The sequence below is a fragment of the Elephantulus edwardii genome, unplaced genomic scaffold (genome assembly GCF_000299155.1).
Source record: "Elephantulus edwardii isolate Elephantulus edwardi_28Jun2011 unplaced genomic scaffold, EleEdw1.0 scaffold00083, whole genome shotgun sequence".
Classification (NCBI taxonomy): Eukaryota; Metazoa; Chordata; class Mammalia; order Macroscelidea; family Macroscelididae; genus Elephantulus; species Elephantulus edwardii.
This window is the reverse complement of record NW_006399833.1, coordinates 12,847,893-12,856,170: the sequence shown is the minus strand read 5'-3', so window position 1 is coordinate 12,856,170 and position 8,278 is coordinate 12,847,893. Positions and strand designations below refer to the sequence as shown.

The following is an 8,278-nucleotide window of genomic DNA, read 5'->3' as shown; positions in this document are numbered from 1 at the left end:
GAAGGGAGCATGGGGCCTGAGGGTGGGCACAGGGAAATCACGGGGTCGTGTTTAGTGAGCAGAGGGAGGGGGCCGCAAAAAAACCCCTGCCAATGTACATGAATGAAACACAATGTAAACAAATGATTCTCTGTCAACCAATAAAATACTAAAAAAATAAATTTTTAGAAGGGGAATCTCAACAGGGAAGCAATTTTTGTTTTGAGATTTCCTCCAAACTTTTCTCCTGTTAAATGTCAAAGTCTGAGGGGCAGTAATCAGCAGACTTGCAGGTGGCCCATAATAAAAATTTTTGTTAAATGTCTCAGACTTTTATCTTTTCCTGTCAGTTCAAACATACAGATGTCTTTCTCAAGGTTCCCCTGGGATAATACAAACCTGTTTAGCAACTCTAAGCATTCCAGTCCTAATGAAGAAGATAAGTTTACAGTAAATCATTAACGTAGGGTTAGTGATAGGAAAGACAAAATGGTGTCAACACTGCCATCTACCTGCTCCTAGCTATTGTGGCATCTATCTTGTTTGGTTGGTTGGTTGGCTTTTTAAAACAAATTTCTTTTTTATATACTGGTTTACTTTCAAAGTTCATATACATTGTTTTCCACACCAGATCTTTCCCCTTTCCTTTACCCACCCCTCCCTCCACCCATCAAATTGTGCAATTCTATGATTAATCACCCCACCCCCGCCCCACCCATCCTCACCCCTTTGCCCTCCCCTTAGATCCTCATACTAATTCTACAATAATAGTCTTATATAATATTTGTCTTTATGGAACTTAATTAATTCACTTAGCATAATGCTCTCCCATTTCTCAGAAGTTAGGTTGTAATTTACAAAGTCATTGCTCCTGCATGTTGCGTAGTATTCCATCGGGGGAATGTACCATAATGTCTCTATCTATTCAACTGTGGTTGGGCATTTGGTCTGTTGCCAGGTTCTTGTGATGGTGAATAACGCTGCTTTGAACATTGATGCACAAGTCTCCATTTGTGCCTCAGTTCTCATTCTCTTGGAGTATATTCCAAGCTGTGGAATAGCTGTGTCAGCTCAGTTACTGTTGCCTTTCCCTCTTCATTTTCAGGGATGGTGTAATGTATAGCTTTAGCATATAATCAGAAATTTGGGAATTTGTGTGTTAGAAGGCATAAAACAGAAATTGCAAATCATGGGAATTGACAGACATACATTATTTGACCTGAGAAGTGTTTGTAAAATTAAAGAAATAAGGAGAATAAACATAAAAATATTGATTTCTCAGTGACTGGGGTAATGAAGTTAGGTGTGTTAGAGATAACGAGGTTGGCACAGGATAGAGCAGGTTTCAGGGCTGTTGTACAGAGGGTTGCTATGAGTTTCAAGCAACTCGAAGGCACATATAAACAGCAACAACAATAACAACAGTAACAGTAACAACAACACTGCATACACAGATTAATCTAGAGAGCATTATGCAGAGTGAAATAAGTCAGCCACAGAAAGACAAATATTATTTACGATCACTATTACAAAATGTCAAAGAAAGGCTTACACACACACAATGGTTCCAATGTGATTTCCAAGAAGGAGAAGACTTGGAAAGGAGAGTAAAAACACTTAAGTGGGTAAGTGGGTGAAGATAAAAACAATATAAAATAAATGGATGAGGAGACATTGTAGATTTTATTTTTTAATATAATTTTTTATTTTATATTGTTTTACTTGCAAAGTTCATATACAATGTTTTTCACACAGGATCTTTCCCATTTCTTTTATCCACCCCTCCTTCCACCCATCAAATTGGTGTGACCCTATGATTAACCACCCCCTACTCATCCATCCTCACCCCTTTCCTGTAGGTATTTATGTTTGAAAAAAAAATCAGTATTCCTGTAAACTTTCACCCAAATGACAATTAAAAAATACAGACTTCTCTGTTTTCTTTAAAAATGAAAAGATGTGGCTTTCTGCTCTGTGTTGATTGACAGATTATCCTCTCTTCTCGTGCAGTCTCAGCGACGTCTCTGAGACACGATGGTGAAGGTCAGAATAGACGGATATGGCCACATTGGATGCCTGGTCACCAGGGCTGCTTTCAACTCTGGCAAAGTAGATGTTGTTGCCGTCAATGACCCCTTCCTTGATCTCAACTACATGGTCTGTATGTTCCAGTATGATTCCACCAACGACAAGTTCAATGGCACTGTCAAAGCTGAGAATAGGAAGCTGATCATTAATGGGAAAGCCGTCACTATCTTCCAGGAGCGAGATCCCACCAACATCAGATGGGGTGATGCTGGTGCTGAGTGTGTTGTGGAGTCCACTGACGTCTTTGCAACCTTGGAGAAGGCTGGGGTTCACTTGAAGGGTGGTACTAAACGGGTAATCATCTCTGCTCCTTCTTCCAATACCCCCATATTTGTGATGGGTGTGAACCATGAAAAGTATGACAAATCTCTCAAGATTGTTAGCAATGCCTCCTGCACCACCAACTGCTTGTCTCCCATGCCAACTCCTGTATCGTAGAGGGACTCATGACCACAGTCCATGTCATCACGGCCACCCAGAAGACTGTGGATGGTTACTCTGGAAAGTTGTGGTGTTATGGCTGTGGAGCTACCCATAACCACCCCTGAACTGAATGGGAAAATTACTGGCATAACTTTCTGTGTCCCCACCCTCAATGTGTCAATCGTGGATCTGACCTGTCATCTGGAGAAAGCTGTCAAATATGATGACATCAAGAAAGTAAAAAGCAGGCATCAGAAAGGCCCCTCAAGGGCATTCTGGGATATACTGAAGATCAAGCTGTCTCCTGTTACTTTAATAGTGACACCCACTCTTCCACCTTTGATGCTGGGGGCTGGCATTGCTCTGAACGACCACTTTGTCAAACTCATTTCCTGATATGACAAGAAATTTGGCTATAGCAACTGGGTGGTCGATCTGATGGTTCACATGGCCTCCAAAGAATAAGAGTCCCTTGGAACACCAGCCCCAGCAATAGCACTAGAAGGGAGGGACAGCTAGAGAAAGAGAAAGAGAGCGCATGACCATTAGCTGCTGGGTAGTCCTTGCCCCAACTCAATCCCCCTACATACTGAGAATCTCACATCCTTGCCAACTTCCATCCTGTCCCCCTGTTAAAGGGGAGGGGTTTAGAGAGCCCATTTTGTTATGGATCATCAATAAAGTACACTGTACGCAGCAAAAAAAAAAAAAAGATGTGCCAACACCTTGTGTCAACATAAATTATCACAAGTTGTGGTTTCAAATTTAGATAACTAGGTGCGTTTTAGTTTGTCACACTTTTCACCCTTCCCTATTACTGTATGTTCAGGTTGCTTCACTTACATCATTAGCCTGGAATTTGGCAAGTATAAAACTTTACGTGAACAAAAGAAGTTATGAGCACGCACTAGTGTGGGGTTGACAAAGTTTTCCCATAGAGGACTCTATAATAAATATTTCTGGTTTTATAGTCTATATAGTCTTCTAAGTGGTTTAGGACTGATCTGGTTGCTGTGATGCTCAACACTGTGACACACTTATGTGTCAAATTCAATAATGTTTGCCCATAGTGGACAATGTTTTTTTGAGCTTCCCAATTCAAACAAGCTTGGAAGCAGGAGTGGCATCCACTTCTGAAATAGCTTGCCTCTGGAAACCCTATCAACCTGGAGAAACGCTGAAAGTTATACGTGTTCAGGACTTTCATTCATAGGGTTGCTATGAGTCATCTATATGGTCTTGTCACAACCACTCAGCTCTGCTTCTGTAGCGCAAAGGCAGCTATAGACACAATAGTAATAAATGAGCTTGATTGTATGTACAAATTTTATTTACTGACCCATGATTTTGAATTTAAGACGTTTCCATGTCACAAAAAGCTATAGCTATTTTTCCAAGTAAAAAAAAAAAATAAGGATCAATCTTAGCACATAGGTCACACAAAACCAGGCTATACCCAAAATTTGGCCTGCTGAACCCTAATCTAGCGACTCAATACATTAAACGTGGCAGACAGTATATCGAACAGAAGTTCCCATCATCTAGTTAGATGAACATGAGGTTGAGCTGGGGAAATGTGGTATGAGAACAAGAAATGTGAGACTGACTTGAGGACATAATTTTGAATTGGCTACAAATGGGTTACTAAAAGAGCTTAACAGTAAAAGCAATCTCCAGTGCCTATGAAAGTCCCAAAGGCAAGATAGGAATAAATAAGCAGAAAAAAGAACAATCTGAAACCATTCAGGCATAAGCAAGTTGGTACAAAAGAATGACCCAAATCAGGAACTCTCTCTCTCTCTTTTTTTTTAATTAATCACTTTGATAAATATCTTTTGAAAAAACGGCATGACTCATTCCCAGGTCTTAGGGGACTTTAAGTGGGCAAGCATCCAAAAGAGAGACAAGCCAACCTTATGGACACAAACCAGGAATGACAAAGCAGTAAAAATCATCTTACTGATATGAATGTGCGAAGGAGAGGTGTGTGTGAAATAGGCGAGCAGGCAAAAGAGACTACTGGGGGACTACGGGATGTGGAAAGGCATGATTCAATTGGAGCTGGAGTTTATAAAATGGTTATGTCTTCACTTGCTATGCATCAGAAAGCCGGACAATGTCTAGGGGTAATAGAAGAAGTAGTGATGCCTTTGAGCTCTGGTGCTGAAGAAGAGTATTGAATATACCATGGACTGCTAATAAAACAAACAAGTTTGTTCTGGACAGGGTGAAGCCAGGCTGCTCCTTGGAGGCAAGGATTCTGAAGCTTCGTCTGACACAGTTTGGGCATGTTGCAAAGAGAAACCAGTTCTTGGAGAGGGATGTCATGTTTGGGAGGGTAGAGGGACAGAGAAAGAGAGGAAGACTCTCAATGAGGTGGATTAACTCAGTGTTTGGGGTAATGGGGGTAGGTGTGTCAGTGACAACAGGTTAGCACAGGATAGAGCTGTTTTTCCTAGGGTTGCTATCAGTTACAAGCAACAACAATCAATCTATCAGAAGAAAACCTTAATGGTTAGTAATGAATCTCTGGGACTTTATCAGAATACACAAGATACCTGGTGCTGGTTGTTGTTATGCGCCGTCTAGTGTCCAGTCGATAGCGACCCTATGTACAACAGCCCTAAACCCTGCTCTGTCCTGTGCCAATCACACTGCCTCTGACACACCCATCCCCATTACCCCAGTCACTGAATCAATTCACCTCATAGATGGTCTTATCCTCTTGCATTGTCCCTCCACCCTCCCAAGCATGATGTCCCTCTCCAAGGGCATGCCCCTCCTTACAACATGTCCAAAGTATATCAGACGAAGCCCCAGAATCTTTGTCTCCAAGGAGCAGCCGGTTTAACCCTCTCCAGGATGAATCTGTTTGTTTTCTTAGCAGTCCATGGTACACTCAATACTCTTTTCCAGCACAGCACCACAGCTCAAAGGCATCAATTCTCCTCCTATCCTACCTCGTCAATGTCCACGTCTCTGATGCATAGCAAGTGGTAAAAGGGATAAACAGATACCAAAAGTGCTCCACAGCCTTGCATGGTTCGATGATATCCTTACAATTTTTGTTGTGTTTAAGCTCATCGTTGTGGTCACTGTGTCATTCCATTTTTTGAAGGCCTTCCTTTACATTGCTGACTCTATTTTTACAAGTATGATATCCTGCTCCAAGGACTTGTCCCTTCTTACAACACACTCAAAGCACGTGAGACTAAGCTTCACCATCCTTGCCTCAAAGGGGCACTTTAACTGTACTTCATCCAAGACAGATGTGTTTGTTCTTTAAGTAATCCATGGATATATCCAATATTCTTTGTAACTCCACAATTCAAAGACATCAATTCTTAAGTTCTCTTCATTCATTTTTTTTATCAGGACGTGAAGCAACTGAAAATACCACAGGGTGAGCCAGGCGTGCACCTCAACCACTGCATTTTAGATCTCATTGCCATTGAGTCAGAAGTGACTCATAGCTCCAGAGGGGTTTCAGGAGCTGTAAATGGCACAGAAGGAAATGGACACGTCTTTCTCTCACAGAGCAGTTGGTGTGGATTTGAACGACACCTGCCTTTGTGTTGACAATGCAACTCCTTATCCAGTGCTCCTTTATTGATGTGTATCATTTAGTTGGTAGAGACGACAGGGAGTCCAGATGGGGTAGACAGATCACATAAAGGCACAAACAAGAGAAGAAGCAACTTTAATCAGCTTTGAGGAAGTATGTTTACCTAGAGATTACAAAGAGTGAAGTAGAGAGACATTTTCCACTTATGGCTCAGACGACTTGCTTTTTTTAAAATTTTTTAAATTTTGGTGTACTGTTGAATTAGATCCGACTGGTACAGGAGGAGTTTGCTCCTTCTTCTCCAGTGGAGAATCTGGTGGATTTGAATCACTCACCTTTGGGATTGCAGTACAACTTCTTGCCACTAGGCCACCAGAGCTCCCTGACTCAGACTACTTTCAAGTGCACTTTATTGTTGTTGTTAGGTGCTGACAAATCGGCTCCAAATTAGTGATCAGCTAAAATTCAACATGGTCCAATACTGTACCAGCCTCATAGTCTCTGCCGGGCCTTAGCATATTGGTGCAGCGACCGTGCCAGTCTACATCACCAAGGCACTTCCAAGCTTTCATTGATCTTCTACTCTACCAAGAATAATGTGTTTCTCTAGGGACTGGCCCTTCCCATCCAGACAGAATCAAGTTAGAGTTTAGTTTATATTCCCACCCATCCTCGACCACTCATTCAATAATTCTTCTGCTTCATTCACTGGTCTTTCACTAAACAGTACCCCTTTTAATATTCATAAGTCCAATCGATGATCTAGCAATCAAATAACCACTAACATCTTTATGTATGTTAATGATAGGCACAAAAAAACATTCTGAGGAGATAAAAGCCTTTTGAAATCCACTGGTTCACTCCTTTTATATATCAGAAAGGGACTACAGAGCCTCAAGGGGTGAAACATCTTGACAAGTTACAAAGTTCTCCAGTGCAGCATTCCATCTAAAAAAATTAAAAAAACCACCTACCCAGTCTCCCATTTTACAGGCCAGTTTTTGTTTACCTTTATTTCCTTTGTGTTTACATTTATTTTCCCAGGATAGTCTGGGATCTGATAAAGCTCCATCATTTTGTTAGTGTCCAGAAAAGGTGAAATAAAATATAAAAGCATATGGTACCGGAAAGCCCCCAGAGAAGCATTGTACTGACTTGTGTAAATTGGAGCCTGGGTACTAACTAGTGAGTTACCATAGCAACATCGGGGCATGAATTTCAGGCTCAAGGGAGAAGACATAATTCTCATATCCTGCCTGGCCTCTCAATCCTGTCAAGATGTGATTCATCACTCCAAGAGAATGGGTCTCCAACTGTCAAGTGTATGTGGGCCAGGGAGGAGAGGGTTGAAATAGAGAGTGGACGTTTTCCTTTGTTTTTGTTTCCAATGTCCATATTTTTTATGGTGAACGGAAGGACAGAAGGAAAGAAGAGAGGAAGGGAGAGAGGGGAGGAAAGAAGGAAGGAAGGAAGGAAGGAAGGAAGGAAGGAAGGAAGGAAGGAAGGAAAGATAGAAGAAAGAGGAAGATGTTTTTCTTTTCACTGGTATTTTTATTTTGTTGGTGGTATTGTATTAAATACTGTGTTGCCATTAACCTTCCTGGCCTGAAAAAAAAAAAACTGTCCTGGCTATATCTTCTTCCTTACATAATCAACTGTCTTAATTGTTGTCAACTGTTCCTACATTCTGCAATAAAATTCTGCCAATTGTCTGGCATGGCTGAAAGACTGAGAAGATTTTGTAGCAACAATAAATGGTCTTTCAAGATTGTTTCTACCTGGAGAGAAACCCAATGGTCAAAATCAACATCGAAGCAAAAAATTTAGATGAGGAATGCTATCTCATTGTTTGTATGTGCTATCAAGACTCATAGCTGGCCCTCTAATGGGTTTTCAAAGGTTGTGAATAGCATGGAAGGAGATTACCCATCTTTCGCCCACAAAGAAACTTGTGGATTTGAATCGCATGCCTTTGGGTTGGCAGCACAACTCCTTACCACTAAGCTACCAGAGGTATAAAAAGATTGAGGGTGGCATGGAGACAGCCACAGAACCTAATCCAACAGGTCAGACAAGACAAGTACACTGCCAGAATTGCAGACTAGGTAGAGAAGAGGCCGTGGTACCAGAATACTCCTTAAAAGTAACTTTGAGCATGTTAACAGAAGGGGCAAGTCTTTGAAGAACATCATCCTTGGAAAAACAGAGGGTCTCCAAACAACT

The 8,278-nt window shown here is 41.3% G+C and overlaps 1 pseudogene; it reads left to right on the top strand.

The window, feature by feature from the left end:
• Positions 1-2,013: 2,013 nt before the first annotated feature.
• LOC102843684 lies at positions 2,014-2,955 on the top strand (annotated as a pseudogene).
• Positions 2,956-8,278: the final 5,323 nt, after the last annotated feature.